Here is a 17,232-nt window from a genome sequence, read left to right as displayed (position 1 = left end):
AAACAAAACCCAGCTCCGACAGTGTTACAGGGGAGATCTAGCAAACATGTAAAGAGCAATTAATTTTACAGAGTGTAATCTGCCCGTTGAAGTGAGATATAAGTGGTCTAAGAAAATAAAATTAAAGGTAGGTCCCTTTAAGAATATAAACCTCCAAATCATTAGAAAATGGTCATGAATGAAAAAATTGTACATTATAATAGACATCTAAAATTTAACAGAAGTTCTGACCTTTGCTACACTATCACCAATCTTTTCTTCTAGTAAATGGCAACACTTACCATCAGGTTGCTGAGGTTTCTTATTGTCTGTTAAGAATTGAACCTCCACTATAATCATTTTAGTCCAAACAGTTATTTTATATATATATATATATATATATATATATATAAAATACAGTTTATATATTCTCATTTCAAGAAGTTCAATGTGTGGTTCTTTTTCCTAACTTTCTGGATGATTTTTTTATATTCTAATATCCCTCAAAGAAGAAGTCACACTACATAGTCCAGTAAAAATGGTTTATTATTAATTGGGGGCTTATACTACCATTGGGAAAGCTAGGGAGACAGACATCGGGAAAGCAGCTAGAGAAGATTAGAGGAGCGCTGCTTTATATCAGAGATCTCAGCCTGAAAGACTGAGTGGGTACAAAACCCTGAGCTTATGGGGATTTCTGAAGAGTCTGTAAATCCCACCAGGATTGACAGTGGGGAGCTCATGAAGTGGTCTGCAAGCAGCCCGCATCTGCTAGACCTGCCATATCTAATCCCCAAACCTCCTGAATATAAAGGGTCCTCTTCACTTCCCCTTTCATCTTTCATCAGTTTCTTTCATTAGCAATCTCCAACCTGCAACAATGTACCTAGAGGGAGACTTTGGTCAACACCGTTCCCAGACTTAAATGGGAGTAAATCATGGCAGGTTGATCATCTGGCACAGTTTTTTTTTTCTTTACTCATAATTTTGATTCCTTTTTAAAATTTTAACCTCATTAGCATATTATTTTATAATCTATATAATATAATATATATTATAATCTATATAATAATACAAACCTTTGAAGTCTTTTTCAGGTTTGAGTCTGCTGCCCATGGTTTCTGCTCACTCTCCATTGCCTTGCTTTATCATATATTTTGTGATTTTGTCTTCGAGGCTTGTGGTCTTTGAAATGTGATATATGGGATTTCTGGAGGCCTGGTTTGATGGGGGGTATTCTTCCAGAGAAGATTTATTTTATTTCTATCAGGCACTTCGGACTGTTACCAACTTGACACCAGTTTGAATTAAATTCTCAGCTTGCAGGTTGAGGAAACAAACAGGTGATGTGAATTCAGGCTGAAACCTGTTTGAGAACTGAATTCTGGTTATAGACTCCACAGAAACATTTTCTCCCTGCACTCACGGTTAAGACCATAGGAAAATTTAACTGGCTGTCTTGCAGAGTTTATTTTTTTATTTCTAGTTCACACTTTCACTGAGTGTATAGCACTTATGAGGATCTCAAAACCAATTTTGTACTTTGTATGAACACTGGCTTTGTCTCCAGCCCTCCCCCTTACTCCAGTGTGACTCAAGGTGTCAGCTGTTGCTGCATCTCAAGGTTCACTGGGAGTGGATCTTCTTCCAAGTTCCCTCACATGGTCCTTGGCTCAATTCAGTTCCTCTTAGGTTGTTGGACTGAGGATCTCAGTTTCTTGCTGGATGTTGGCGGGAGCTAGTACTCAGTTACTTGCTACGTGGACTTCTCCATTGGGCAGCTCACAGCATGGCAGCTGGCTTTATCCAAGTGAGCACAAAGAAAGATAAAGAGAGGGGGAAAGGAGGAAGGGAGGGGATATTTTGTAACCCAATTTCAGAAGTGACGTCTTATTACTTTTGTTATAGTCTCTTCAGTGGAATTTAGTTACTAGGTCTAGCCCACACTCAAGGGGAAAGGATTACAGAAAGAGCCTGATTGCTAGGAGGCAGAGATCACTGGAAGACATTTTAGAAATAGCCACAATATCTTATCCAGAATATACCATATTCAGAGCTTCAAAATATGATCTCTTCTCTGGTCACTCTAATAGAAATGACCTTTCTTCTATGTACTTCCATCTTTCAAATTTTCTTTGACTCTCTTAAGACATAAAGACCTCTATTTTAGATAGTTGTGTCTATCTTGATTTTTCATAGGCATCTAAATTCCATGCATATTGGACTGTGATAGTCACATCATTTTATCCCACCAAGCCTTAGCAACTTATTCAATATTGACTACATACTTGGTTGTTAATGAATATTTCTTAAAATGCTGAATTCAATTAACTTACCTCTGTTGTTTTTCACCTAACTGGAAGAAGAATTTAGCATGTTCTTTTAGTGACTGGTTCTATTAAAAGTTGCTTTTGTCCATTTTATTTTGTTAGACTAAAATGCAAATGTTTAAGGCTAAAGTAAGTTCTCAAAATTTTGTTTGTACGATAGCCCTCAGTTTGTTTATCTAACCCCTGTTTTTATATACATAGTTCCTCTTGAAATAGGCAACCACTGGAGGGAATTCATCAATGTTGTTTTCTTTTTTGAACTATAAAAATAAATATTTAATTTTCAAATTTAGAGAAATAAACTTAAAAGTCAAAGAGTTAGGTGGGTTATGAGACCCACTGGTACCATGAAAGCACAGTACTGATAAATGTGGGTTCCAGGAATTCTGTGGATTAGAATCTCAGAGGCAATATGTAGACATTTATTTGTTTTGAGAATGGACCAGGAAAATGAGTGCATTTAAGGCTATAATAACTATTAATATTTGTAATTTGGAAATGTGATTGGTTTCTAATGATAATAACCATTTCCTCTAGTATTATTTTAATAGTGTTTTATGGCTTTTGAATGCCATCCCATTTGTATTTGATATATCACTTGCTCCTTCGTAATATTTTGAGATGGGCAAGATAGCAAATGCTATTATTCATGTTTTCTTGTCTTTGTTTTTAGTTTTATTATGGTAAGAACACTTAATATGAGATTCTACTCTTAACAGATTTTTAAGTATACAATACAGTTTTGCTGTATAGAGCCATGATGTTGTATATAGGCATGATCGCTAGATATCTTGGCTTATTCACATTGCTTAACTGGAATTTTATACACATTGATTAGTAATTTCCCCTTTCCTTCTTTCTCTAGCCCCTGGAACTGCCATTCCACTCTCTGTTTCTGTGAGTTTGACAATTTTAGATGCCTCATGGGAGTCATGCAGTATTTGGCCTTTGGTAACTGGCTTATTTCATTTCTTATAATGTCCTAAAGTTTTATCTATGGTGTCATATAATGTGGGATTTTCTTCTTTTTTAAAGCTGAATAATATTCTATCATGGAATCTGAAGTTAGGTTAAGAGACTTAACAAGACCATGTATCGAAGGAAAAATAGACCAGACCAGATTTATATTTCTCAAAAATGATGTTTGAGTATAGCTTTTATGATCCCTTTAGCATTCTGTTCTAAAAATAAGACATCCACTCATTTACTTACTCATTCTTTTAGTATTAGTTCACATTTACTGCATATTACAGGCACTATTTTAATTGTATGTAGGGATGAACAAAACAAGCATGGTCCCTGCCTTCATGGAATCAGAGTCTCTTGACAGAAACAGATGTTGAACAATGAAATCTCCCAAATATTTTAAAATTATAAATGTGATGAAGTACCAAATGGTCACACAGTGGTTCCTAATTTAGTAGGAGTGGGGAGCAGTTAAGGAAGCCTTCCTTGAGGCAGTGCCATTTAAACTGAATTACGATCAATGATTAGTAATTTGTCAGGGAAAAATAGTCTAGGCAAGGAAGAGCAGATACAAAGGTCTGCATGTGGGAAGAGCTTGTGTTGGTCTAGGAATTAAAATTTGTGTGAGTGGCTGGATCAGAGTGAGGGAGGACACCAGCAGGTACCAAATCACCCATGGCCCTGTAGCCCATACTAATGTAAATGCAAAGAAAGAGGTGTAAGTTGGGAGTAAAAGTGTGATTCCATCAAATGTATAGCTCCAAATAGTGTTTTTAAAAAAATGCAACTTAAATGTGTGCAATGTTCACCTTCAAGAAATGTTGAGTGCCTGGTGCTAGCCAGGCACGGTCCTTAGCTACTTGGATGAAACAGGTATTCTAAATTGGCAGAATTTCTTCAGTGAAGAATCCAAGGACAGTGTCCATAACTGTAATCTGGATGTTTTATAAACTCCTTGCAGTGATTTTCATCTATACTACTTTACAGAATTATAATTGGCTCTGAAATAGGTATTGATAATGGTCTTCTGTTCTAGTTTCAAAATTTTTAATTACTTAATGGTAAAATTTCAAAATGATGTTGACAGATTTTATATCTCAGTTTTGACACTAACTCTCCATGCCTCAGTTTCCTCATTAGTAGAAAGGAATGATTACAAGCAGTGTTTTTCATATTACCCTGCAGATGAGAAGGAGATTTTACTTTTCCATCAACGTATTAAGTTAACCTGCCTCATTCTAACCTTGGCATGGTCTTTCATTTTAAAAGGTATAAAAAATGATTCAATGTAATTTAAATTTTTAAACACATACACATATTTGCACATATCAAATGTGTTTTTGTGGTTTACAGTCACAACACATATTAACACTTCTTTACTTTCCTTGTCATGCCATTGCTTTCTAAGTGTGTACGTATCTCTTCTGCCTTTGCTTTTCTCTGATTCTCATTCCCGTAGTCTTCCTAGGCCTCCCGCTGTCTGCTGTCTCTCACTAACACACATATACACAAAACACACAACTTGAATAATACTCTTCTGCTTTTCTTGAGAGCTTGTTTGGAGGTTCTAGCAGGGGAGCGCAGCTACTCATATACCCTTGACCGAGGAACGGTCCTCTCCTCTATTGGGGAAGGTCGTCCTCTTGGACCCAGTGCGCAGCTTCGGGAGGGACGCACATGGAGCGGTGAGGGAGGAAGGGGTCGCCCGCCTAGCCAGCCCCATCAGCCGAATCAACCCTGGCGATCAGTGGGGTCACGGATGTCGCAGCCAGATCACCCTCACATCCTTTTCTGCTTTTCTTAAAGCTTCCCAAAAGTCTTTAATAAAATCAGCCCTTGTAAACTCTTACCCTTCTCACCCACTCTTCTGCCCTCCTCCTCCTGCTACCATTTTTAACTTATGCTATTTTACTAAGTTGGGGAGTAAATACTCATACTTTTGCCCATTATCTTTACCATTACAAGATCTCCCTGGTTCCCATGGATGAGGGGCAGGATACAGTAATTTTTGATTCACTCTAAAATTCATCCCACTCAAGGAATGCCCCCTTATTCCTTTTTCTTCTGTGATTGAGAGTTCATAACTGTCATTGTGACAAACACTGAAGCATCAGTATAACTGAGCACAGTATGTCCCTGTTTCATATCCCAAACAAGTGTGGTATCTTACCTGCCCAAAGTTCGACAAAGTCCAGTGGTGGTTTTTGAGTTGTCCACCCAGGTGTGATCTGGAAAATGAAAGGAGATTGGCTCCCCATTCATAATAGCGATCTCATTTCGACTGGGTATACAATTAGCATAGTTTCCTCAGATGTAAAGTGGAGGTAATGATTTACCTTATCAGATTATGAAGCATATTTGTTTTCTAGGGCTACTGTAAAAAATATCTCAAACTGAGTGGCTTAAGCAGCAGAAATTTATTGTCTTATGGTTCAGGAGGTGAGAAGTTCAAGATCAAGATGTTGGCCGGGCTGTTCTCTTTGTGAAATGAGAGGAGGGACTGTGCCAGTCCTCTCTTCCAGCTTCCAGTAGTTCCTTGATTTGTGGTAGCAGAACTCCAATGTTACATGACATTTTTTTTTATAAGGACACAATCATATTGGATTAGCACGCCCCCACCCCTGTTCATTTTACAGTTACCTTCAATTTTCAAATAAGGTCGCATTTTGAGGTACTAGGACTTAGGACTTTAACATAAGAATTTTGGGGGGACACTATTCAATCCTTAACATGAAGATTGAATGAAATTATATATGTGAAGAATTTAACAAAACAGCTTCAAAATAAAAAAGAAACACTATATTATCTCTTCATTATGTATTTACACTTTTGTATTATTGGTGTATATGTAGGCTTGTTAAGGGTAGACTTACTCATCTTTGTGTTCCCCACTCCTTAATAGCTGATAGCATGGGACCTTTGCATACTCCAAGTACTAAATATTTGATAAATGTTCTTTAGTCCTACACATATTGTTAAACAGTTAGATTCGGTGTGTCTACTAGAGTTGATGTTTCTATGAGTGTCTATGTCTAAACACAAAGTCATAAGTGTTTAGTAAATCTCTGGAGTGAGGGAAAATGGCATGAGTGAAATTATCAACCAGGTTTTGCTGACTTCAGCTGTGTGTCATGTTTGGTTGGTCAAGAGAAACATCTAAAGTGAGGCCCCTGGAGGACATCGGGTAAGTAAGTACAGCAGGTGGAACAGTTACTGGAAAAAGTATGCCAACTAGACCCCTGAGTTAGAAGAAAAGAGAAAAGAAAACTTTATGTTACATTTTTTTTAATGTCAAGAAGAAAAGAACTCACCTCCACATTTCTTGGGTATTATCTTTTCACAACTTGGTCAGTGGTTCTTAATCCTGGTTATACATTGGAATCACTTGGAGATATCTAAAAACCTATGCTGAGGCCTACTCCAAATCAACTGAATCATTGCTGGGCATGGCCTGGGTTCAGAACCACTGTTGGACCACAGTTTTTCCTGGTGGCCACTTAAGATAGCGATAGTTGTAATTATAGATATGTAAGTTACAGAATGGTAACTGAAAATGGTTTAGCTGATCTCCAAAGTGTTGTACATCATAAACCTAATGGTTACTTTAGAGTGACGAAATCTATGCAAATGCTGGAGGTTATGTCCCCACACTATTTCAAGGGTCACATAGAGTTTACATATATACATCTGCTTCAAGAGTCACATACATTCACCATTCCTGAAGAAAGCAGAAAGCTTAATAGTGCAAACTTGCTGAACTGTTATCTGCCTACTATTTATTGCAGCTATGCATCCTAATGCATCATTATAGAACAACCGATGTTGATGGGTAGGTGATGCACAGGTCTGGCATGAAGTTAGGAGGTATGTGATTAGCTTCTTCATCATGGAAGATTAGATTCAGTGAATTTAATTTAATACAGATTTACTGTTTATTGCTAATTTTTTTTTGGCTGGAAAAATGCCTAGGTTTCACCTATAGGTATTAAAAACATGGTGCCTATTTTATAGGAAATGTTCGGTAGGTTTTTCTCTGCTTTTTGCAAAATGAGCTAACCATTTGACACAAGGAGGGACAGATTTTCAATGACTATATACTTGATTTTACAATCTCATTTATACTGGTTCATAAATACTGACATATGTTTGGGTCCCAAAGGTTAGTATTTGCTTCTATAATCGTGACGTTATTTTTCACCATTAATAAAAGCCTTAGACTTTAAAGATAACAATTTCCCAAAATAATCAAACCAGAACTGTTAAAGTGAACAAGAAGAATGATGAAAAATAAAGAAATAAATTCAGACATTCTTTGAATACATATTTATAATCAAAGGGCTACACTATATTTTGAAGCCAAAAGTAGAAATGCATTATAAAATGTCTCCATAAAATGATCAGAACATGAGCCCCCAAGTACATTTCCTTGACCTAATATTTCTTTTCATATTGCAGAAACTCATTTTAACAACTGCATTCAGTGGCAAAGGACTCTAAGACTCAAAAGTAAGATTAACTATAATCCCTAGGATAGAAGATGATTAAAGCTCTGAATTAGGAAGAGTATCACACCCCTAATTAACTGTGGAACAGAAACCAGAACTCAGATCTCCCAACATCTAGCAAGATGGTGTTACTTCTAAAGGCTTTTTTCTCCTATGGTGACTAACATAACATAATAAAAAATAAAATAAAATAAAGGGACAGAATAAATCTCCAGAAACTGTAAAAAAAAAAAAAAAAAAAAGGTTTCTTTCTCTCTCGTTTACTCCCTGGCTCTATTTCTTGCTTTGATGCTGGCTTTCACTTATATTATTCAAAACATAAAAATATGGAAGTTTAAAAAATATTGTTTCTATCTTAAAAAGTTAAGAATTTTATTTTCCTGTATTTCCCTTCAGAACCTTATTCAGACACACAATTTTTTTTACAATTTTCCTTTCTGCATTTCATTATATATTTAAAAATATTTTATACATCATATATTTATATATTTTATATTTTATGTTTTTCACATATGTATTTTATTTATTGCTAGCACGTTTTTCCAAAAATATTTGTTATCCTACAGCTAGTTATAGGTCACTATAAAATTTAGCCCCATAAAATATAAAACAGATATGTTAGAAAGAAAAAAGAAACGTATAAAATGGAACTGGCAGTTTATCATAACACATAGGACTAAGAAAAAATTGAAGGTATAAACAGATATGTGGATCAGCCTGGGGGTAGACAGGCTTGTGTTTACAATCAGAATAGGCAGCTTTTCATTTTTGCATTACATTTTAGAGTTTCACTGAGTGACTGCATTGTAATTTTAAGTCAGAATTAACCTACAGATTGATATTTGTGATGTTTCCAGTATTTGTAAATATTATGTGATGAAGTTTATGTATAGCTCTTTTTTTGTCTACTTTATAAGGATAAATTCCCATGAATATGGAAATGTTTGAGCCTTAAAATGTAATATTAGGTTATTTCCCACAAGAGTTGTGACAAATACACTAGTGTAATCAATTTATGAATACATCGGTTTTCCCATAGCCTTCTCATCTGAGAGTGTTTTATATGTTTTTTTAAATAAAAAGCACAGGGCGCCTGGGTGGCTCAGTCGTTAAGTGTCTGCCTTTCGGCTCAGGTCATGATCCCAGGGTCCTGGGATCGAGTCCCGCATTGGGCTCCCTGCTTGGCGGGAAGCCTGCTTCTCCTTCTCCCACTCCCCTTGTTTGTGTTCCTGCTCTCTCTATCTTTCCCTCTGTCAAATAAATAAATAAAATCTTAAAAAAATATATAAAACACTTAGAAATAGAATTAATGGGTAATACAGTCTGAACATTTAAAAAAATAAAAATACACACCAAACTGACTGTATCAGTTTATATTCCTGTCTTTAAGTATGTCTTGGACATAGCTGTTGAAGTCTTTTAATTTATTTGACAGTACTTCAAAATTATTTTAATATTTAATAATAGTTTTCATTTCTTTTATAATACTTAAAGGCTTTTTCATTCTGTAGTCAGTTCCCCTTTTTTTCCATTTCGATAATGCCTGTGTTTTCTTTCCTTTCTTTTCTGATTATTCTTGTCTATTCTTGTCTATTCAGTCATTTCTTTGAAAATATCAATTTTTAAAAATTTTGTTAGCTCATTTTTATCTTTATGATAGTCTTTTTCTCTTTTTCTTTTTTTCTGACTTGTGTTATAAGTAAGTACATATTTTCAGTCTTTTTGTTTTCACCTAAATGCAGTTAGGGATGTAAATTTTATTTTGAGTACCACTTTGGATATAACTTAAGGTTTTGGAAAACAATGATACTAGTTTCATTCAGTTTTAAGCTTGTAATTCTCTTTTATTTAATATTTGAATTATAACATTTCCAGATACTTGGATTCTTATTTGACTCATTGTTTTCTAAGTATTGTATTGTGATCAGTGATTAGATAATGACTTTTATGATGTAATTAAAAAAATTTTCTTGGGCATGGAATATCTTTCCACTTGTTTGTGCCATCTTCAATTTCCTTCATTAGGGTTTTATGGTTTTCAGAGTACAAGTCTTACACCTCTTTGTTTAAGTTTATTCCTAGGTATTCTGTTATTCTTGGTGCAATTTTAAATGGTGTTGTTTTTAAATGTCTCTTTCTGCAACTTTGTTATTAGTGTATAGAAACACTACTGATTTCTGGATATTAATTTTGTATCCTGCTGCTTTACTGAATTTCTATATTACTTCTAGTAGTTCTTGAGAATGCCTTCATAGTCTACTAGGAAGTCAGATTTTATAAGTATTCCTTTAGTATATGATTAGAAGTTTTATTCTCTATTTATCGAAGGTATAAAGCATTCGGGTCATTTGTTGATTATGTCATTCATAACTTCAATGTATTTCTTGTTTTTTAGGTATTTGGCCTAAAGAGTTATATGAAGTTATCAAATATGCTTTATAATTTGTTGACTTTTCAGAAATTATATCAGTTTTTCTATATATATTTTAAGGATGTAAGATGCATAAATATTTGGGATTCATATCATTTGGTATCTTTGTCCATTTGGACAAACTTTTCATGCTCACTTCAGAAGCACATACACATTTGGACAGACTTTTCTTCTTTGATTTTAATAATTCATCATCTATTTTATTTTGTCTGATTACTTGTGGCATCCTATTTTTTTCAACAATCCTGTGCCATTTGATTTTAGGTGTGTCTGTTACAAGTAAAATAAGTTGGATCTTGTTACTTGTGATATTCTCCATCTCTTTAATAGTTGAATATAACATATTTTCATGCATGATATTATTGAAGAGTTTAGACTAATTTTTGCCATATTATTTTGTCTTTCTACGTTTCTTTTTTTTTGTTTGTTTTTCCTTGCTCTTTTTTTTTTTTTAACTTTCTTGCCATTTGTTAGATCATTGCATTTTGTCCTTACTGGTTTGGCATTTATAAATTATATTCTTTTAGGGGCTATATTTAAATTTTTGTTTCTATTTCTTGTTTTTTTTAACTTTATATTTTGAAATAATTATAGACTTATGGAATTGCAAAAATTGGATAAAGATATCCATGTACTTATCGCCCAGTTTTCTCTAATTGTCACATTTTACATAACTACAGCATGTTATCGAAAACCCCAAACTAGCACTGATATGTATATAATTAAGTAGCCTGTACATTTCACCAGTTTTGCATGATTCATTTTTTATACGTGTGTATGTATTTCTGTGACATATATCACATGCATAGGTTTGTATAATCAACACCAGACAAGATACAGAACTGCTCTATCTACAAAGGAACTCATTCATACTATCCCTTTATGGTAGTATTACCTTTGAGCCTACCCCTGGCTACCACTATTCTGCATCTCTAAAGTTGTATTATTACAAGAACGTTATATGAATGGAATCATACAGTCTGTAAATTTGGAGATTTTTTTTTTTCATTCTGCATCCAGATTTTTCGTGATTCTATAGTTTGTTTCTTTTTAATGCTGAGTAGTAGTCTATTTTATGGATGTCCCAGATTTTGTTTATCTATTCACCCCTTGAAGGATGTTGGGTTATTTTGAGTTTTGGTCTAGTACAAAAAAAAAAAAAAACTGCTATAAGTATTTGTGGACAGATGTTTGTGTGAACATATGTTTTCATTTCTTTAGAATAAGTGCCGAGGAATATGCTTATGTTTTTAATATGAAATTAATCTTCTATCTGTTTAAACAAAGTCTAGGTTTGATCAATATTCATAACTTCCCCCCAAGTCAATATACCAAATATACTAAATAGGCTGTATTTTTGTTGTAATCCACCACTGCTCTCCTATTGTCTGGAATTTTAGTTCCAATGTCTTATTAAAAACATTTTTTGAAAATGAAAAATTAAAAAATCAACCTATTTAATTAAAAAAACAACCTGTTCAATATAAAACATTTTTTGTAATTGGTACCTATTTAAATATTACAATAGATTTTATTAATTCAGTTGCTTTAATTTTTCTTTCTTCTTCGCATCTTATTTCCTTCTAGAATTTTTTCTTCTTGGTATCATATAGTTTTACTAAGAAAAGGCTTTGCATGTGGTTTACTTTCTAAGTTCTCAAATGTCTGAAAATACCTTTATTGAATCCATTTCTCTTGAATGAAAGTAGGACTATTAAAGATTCCTAGATTTCAGTTCTTTGCCATAGCATTTTGAAGATGTTTCATTCATTCTTATATTTAATTATGCAAATTATAAGTTAGAGGTAGTATACTTTCTTTAATTTGGAATAATCTATCATTTTTTATCTGAATTCTTTTAGATATTTTTTATCCTTGTTTTCAAGTTTCATTTGGACTGCATTATTTCACCCCAGTATTTTAATCCTTTTCATTATACCATGGGTCTTTCATTTGAGGACTAACCTCTCATTTTTTCCCCTTCTCCCAACTCTGGAAAATTCTTAGGCATTATTCCTTCAAATACAGATTAATTTACATTCTCACTTACGTTAACTCTTTTTTCCCTCTCTGAAACTACTAAGAGGTAGATTTTGGAAATTTCTGAATTCCTCGTTTCCCTCTTTAGTCATTTGTTTAATTTGTATTATAACAATTTATATTTTTCATTTTTAGTTTTATTATTACTGTTAAATTTTGTTGCATTATCGTCTGTGCTAATTTCATGTAAATAACATTTCCCTCCTTTCTCTGAGATTAGCTTACTTATTTTAATAAGTTAATATTGATTAATCTATTAATTCATCTTATGTCTAAGTTTTTTTAATGTGTAAAATTGGTTGATTCTTTTTGATAGTATTGGCCTTTCTCAGGTGTTTGGCCTTCCAAATGACACTTTGAGGCATAGCCATATGAGCTGAGACTGCATTTCAATATTGACGCTGGTGCTGAGGTTTCACATGGCTATGAGAAGTAAGGTGCCTTCAGGATGAGGCTACACTGGGAGGTAACTTCTCAGTGCTTCCTGGGCTAAATTTTTTGCTGGGTGTGTTTCTTCCCTTTCCCTGGGATTACCGTTAGTGATTTTTCTATTTTTTTCTTTTTTTTGAGGATGAATATAGTTATTAATTTAAAAGATATCTAGTCTATCTTTTCTAAACAGTTGATGAAGGAAGAACCAAAAATTTGTAAGCCAATATACTCTTAATAACACTGGCTTAAATTATACTTATTATACAATAAACTCTCATTTTCACTGTACTGCTTAAGTTATAAAGGCTAATCATCTCTTCTAGAATTTTTTTTGCATCCATACATAGGCAGGTTTAAAAAAATTCAAATCCACTTGAGGTTTAGTAATCATATTATCTCTAGAGTAATTTGAGTATTTCTTTCCCTAAGCTGTTTATTTTGTGATGTTTTATCTAAGATGAAAACTATTGATTTTTTTAAACAGTCAAAATCACTAAAAAAATCCATTGCTGCTTTTGAGTTTTTTGGAATAAAATTATTTATTTTTCACATGTCTTTCTTAGCCTTCCCAAAGTTATTGATTCATTATTTTGTCAGTTTTGAAATGTATTTCTTTGTTTCTAGATTCATTTCTGTCCGATTAAGATTTTATTTTTTAGCGGTCTGCTATGGTGTGTTGTATTGTTGTCTATGTGGAGAATTCTGCTGGAAGGGTGAGTAAAGCAATGCAGAAGTGTTTTCATTGAAGCCAAGTCCTGAATTTTTCAAAATCACTGTGAATTATAAAGGAGGCAGCAATAAAAATTTTGTTTTATCAATACTACATGAAGTACTTTGCCTTTACCATTGTCTTGTTACATAGAGTGCAAAACCACATCTGTTTACATGCTGTGTAAAACAACAATTTAAAGATCAAAGTGATCATTGTTTCTATGTGAATTTCTCTTTGGCCTGAAGCTAAAATTTGGCATTTGTGGTGTTGTGCAGGATTTGACTAGGAGAAGGGCCAAGAAAGAAAAGCTGCCAGGGCAAACGATATATTTCATTACTCATAAATGTCCTCAAATATTCTCAGTCTCATGGCTTACACTTTATCTTTTTCTATTGATCATCTCATAAAATGGAAGCAAAACATTGCGAGTTTGAATTGGGTAAATATAATTGTATGTTCTGTGTTTGAAAGGGTATTATACCTTAGAACTATAGAAAGAAATGGCATTCGATGCAATGTTAAGCAAAAAGCAAATTCAAATAGATTTTGCTAGGGAAATACAGTTCACAAATGAATAACTCTGAGAAAAGAAGAACACAAGGTTTATATTAAGTATTATTTTTATGTAATGATTAGCACATTGTTGACCATTTATTTGTATTAAATAATGATGCTCATAATAGTATTGTATATTTCTTGATCTTTGTTGTGGGTCTCTTAAATGTAAGAAGAAGTGACATCTTTCAAGTCTTTTCAGGGCTCCTCTCCCAAATTAAAAACGAAACAAAATAAAACAGGAAATAATGAGTTAGTTCAATTAGCACACATTCAGATACTCCTGGTTGATGGATTTGAAGGCCTTGATTGATTCTTCCTCTTCTTCATTGCCCTTTTACATTATAGTTCCTCCTTTTCCTAGTTGTGATCAGTGTTGTTAAAATACTTTATCATCCTATTTCTCTAGATTCTAGTAATTTTTAAAATTTAAACTGCTTTAGTTGTAACAGATAATTAAAAAACCAAATTCTAATTGATCATGCTTTATGATTAATTACTGAATTATTTATTTAATCAACTTGGGGGACCCTGGGATGGGAAACAATTTCTCAAAATACAAATAAATATCATTTATTAATATAATGTATGTGACATTAGGTTTACTAATTGAGAAATCTTGGGGTAGGAAATTGAGTTATCATTTTTCCTGTAGATTTATTTCCCAGTTTACACAATGAGATTAAAATAATACTGAAACTATTAGGGCTGCGCCCTTTCAGGGTTTATCTCCCATGTTTCCTGCATTCAGAGCATCTTCTGTCTTGGATCTGTGAGAGAAACAATCTAAAATCTGATAACAAATGAAGATCTATAGGATGTAATTGTTCCTTTGAATATTTACTCTTAAAAATATTTGCCTTCTGTTTTCTCTAAGCAGCTCTCTCCCTTCCTTGTTTTAATGCTGTGTTCTCTCCATTACCATTCTGTAACTTAAATGGCTTTTATTATGCATATGACTCACCCCACATCAGTCTTGGATCTGCCCTCTGGAGCTCCAACTCAGTACAGCTAACCTGAATGTTACACCTCTTTCTCTAACTCAGCAGGACGCAAATGACTGATCTACTGATCATCTTTCTTGGATCTGTCACTTGATAACTTTATCATCTTGGGCAGTTCACCCTACATGCCTCAGTTTCACCTAACTATTAGGAGGTTAAATGAAATAACAGAAGAAATCTGCTTAGAATTGTGTCTGGAGGTGCTCAGTAATTGTTCCCTCCCTGACTGCCTCTCTCTGAGTTTTCCATTTCTGTCCCTGGGACCTCCATCAGGTCACCAAATCGTCATCTTGCAGTTTGCGCTTTTCCTTGGTTGCCCACATCAAATCCGTGAACTCCGATCAATTGTTTTGAATTTGATTCCAAGTGATTATACTCTAGGTTGGACTCTAATTGCCTGGATCATTTCAAAGCTCGCTTTTACTGTTCTTCCTGATGCCTGACTCTTTCTTCCTTATTTAGTTCTTATGCATTGTTATGAAAAACTTCTGAAATATTGTTCTGTACGTCATTTCCCTACTAATAAATTTTCAGGGAATTCTCCAATACCTACAAAATACAGCCAAACTTATATTGTTTTTGATTCAGGGCCCTTAATAATGGAGTGTCTAGACATTTCCGTCTCTATTTTTACTATTCTCTTTGTGAACTTTCCCTCTCATCACGCTAAGTTGCTTTGATTTTACATACACACCCCATGTTTTCCTTTCTCAGAGTCTTTATGTTCCTCCCAGCACAGGGACTCTGAATGTCTCCTCATGCCTATTCTACCAAAATCAAACCCGTGTTTTTAAAAGTGCAACTCAGAACTTTCCCTCTTGCCAGTGATTTCAAGTAATTCAAGCATTTCTTAATAAAAATTCCCACTTCATCTGTCTATTTCACTACTTGCTGCTTTATATTAGTTACATGTCCTCTTTCCACATTTGTCCTTAAGCTTTTTGATGGTGGAATCCATATGCTCTTCATCTTGGTATCCACTCAAGGGTTGTAAATGAAACTTTTCCTATAGTAGTCATTATTATTTGTTGAATAAATAAATGGGTATGTATTGATTGAGTTCGTGCTCATGTGATTCCCAAAAATGTTTCAAAAATTTATGAGGATAGAATTAATGAATATACCAAGAAAAATATGTGCAGTCCTTGCTATAGTAGATGTTCTGTAATATGAGAGTAGTCTCAACATTTGCCAGTCATTGCTTATAAAATACTTTGAGATTCTGAATGAATTCATTTTTACTGTGGTTTTGAATTTATGTGCAGAAGTATTGAGACACTGACATCTTTAAAACTTTAGTTCAAGCCAAAGATATTAGCAGCATTCCTTTGTCTCTTTTGCAAAATATTTTTTAAAATGAGATCTTTATTAAACAACCTAAGTACAATGGTCTTTCTCATTCAGAAAAATTCATCACAGGAGAAGAAGTACTTTAATTGATGGTAATTTTTAATTCACAGGCAATATTTATTTCTGAATAAATATTTCATAGAACTGGGATTTGTGTGGCCTTAGTGCTATGTCAAATATAATGATTTTTTTAAAATTTTTTATTGTTATGTTAATCACCATATATTACATCATTAGTTTTTGATGTAGTGTTCCATGATTCATTGTTTGTGCATAACACCTAGTGCTCCATGCAGAATGTGCCCTCTTTAATACCCATCACCAGGCTAACCCATCCCCCTACCCTCCTCCCCTCTAGAACCCTCAGTTTGTTTTTCAGAGTCCATCGTCTCTCATGGTTCGTCTCCCCCTCCGACTTACTCTCCTTCATTCTTCCCCTCCTGCTATCTTCTTCTTTTTCTTTTTTCTTAACATATGTTGCATTATTTGTTTCAGAAGTATAGATCTGTGATACAACAGTCTTGCACAATTCACAGTGCTCACCATAGCACATACCCTACCCAATGTCTATCACCCAGCCACCCCATCCCTCCCACCCCCCACCACTCCAGCAACACTCAGTTTGTTTCCTGAGATTAAGAATTCCTCATATTAGTGAGGTCATGTGATACATGTCTTTCTCTGATTGACTTATTTCACTCAGCATAACACCCTCCGGTTCCATCCATGTCGTTGCAAATGGCAAGATCTCATTCCTTTTGATGGCTGCATAATATTCCATTGTGTATATATACCACTTCTTCTTTATCCATTCATCTGTTGATGGACATCTTGGCTCTTTCCACAGTTTGGCTATTGTGGACATTGCTGCTATAAACATTGAGGTGCACGTACCCCTTCAGGTCCCTACCTTTGTATCTTTGTGGTA

At 34.1% G+C, this 17,232-nt stretch overlaps 1 protein-coding gene across 4 annotated transcripts in view; it reads left to right on the top strand.

Moving 5' to 3' along the window:
• The window catches only part of MARCHF1 (membrane associated ring-CH-type finger 1), an 858,143-nt gene that overhangs the window by 120,010 nt on the left and 720,901 nt on the right, over positions 1-17,232 (top strand). For 3 of the 4 annotated variants that reach the window (XM_073892451.1, XM_073892454.1, XM_025874409.2), the window contains exon 2: positions 3,175-3,260. The exons of the other annotated variant lie outside the window; for it this stretch is intronic. The gene's annotated coding sequence lies outside the window, so the exon portion shown is untranslated. The remainder of the gene's footprint in view (positions 1-3,174; positions 3,261-17,232) is intronic. 4 annotated transcript variants of the gene reach the window in all.

The sequence above is a fragment of the Callorhinus ursinus genome, unplaced genomic scaffold, assembly GCF_003265705.2.
Source record: "Callorhinus ursinus isolate GAN/ISIS: 27379988/994484 unplaced genomic scaffold, GSC_fseal_2.0 scaffold4, whole genome shotgun sequence".
NCBI lineage: Eukaryota > Metazoa > Chordata > Mammalia > Carnivora > Otariidae > Callorhinus > Callorhinus ursinus.
The sequence above is the reverse complement of the archived record's forward strand: the minus strand, read 5'-3'. Positions and strand labels throughout refer to the sequence as shown.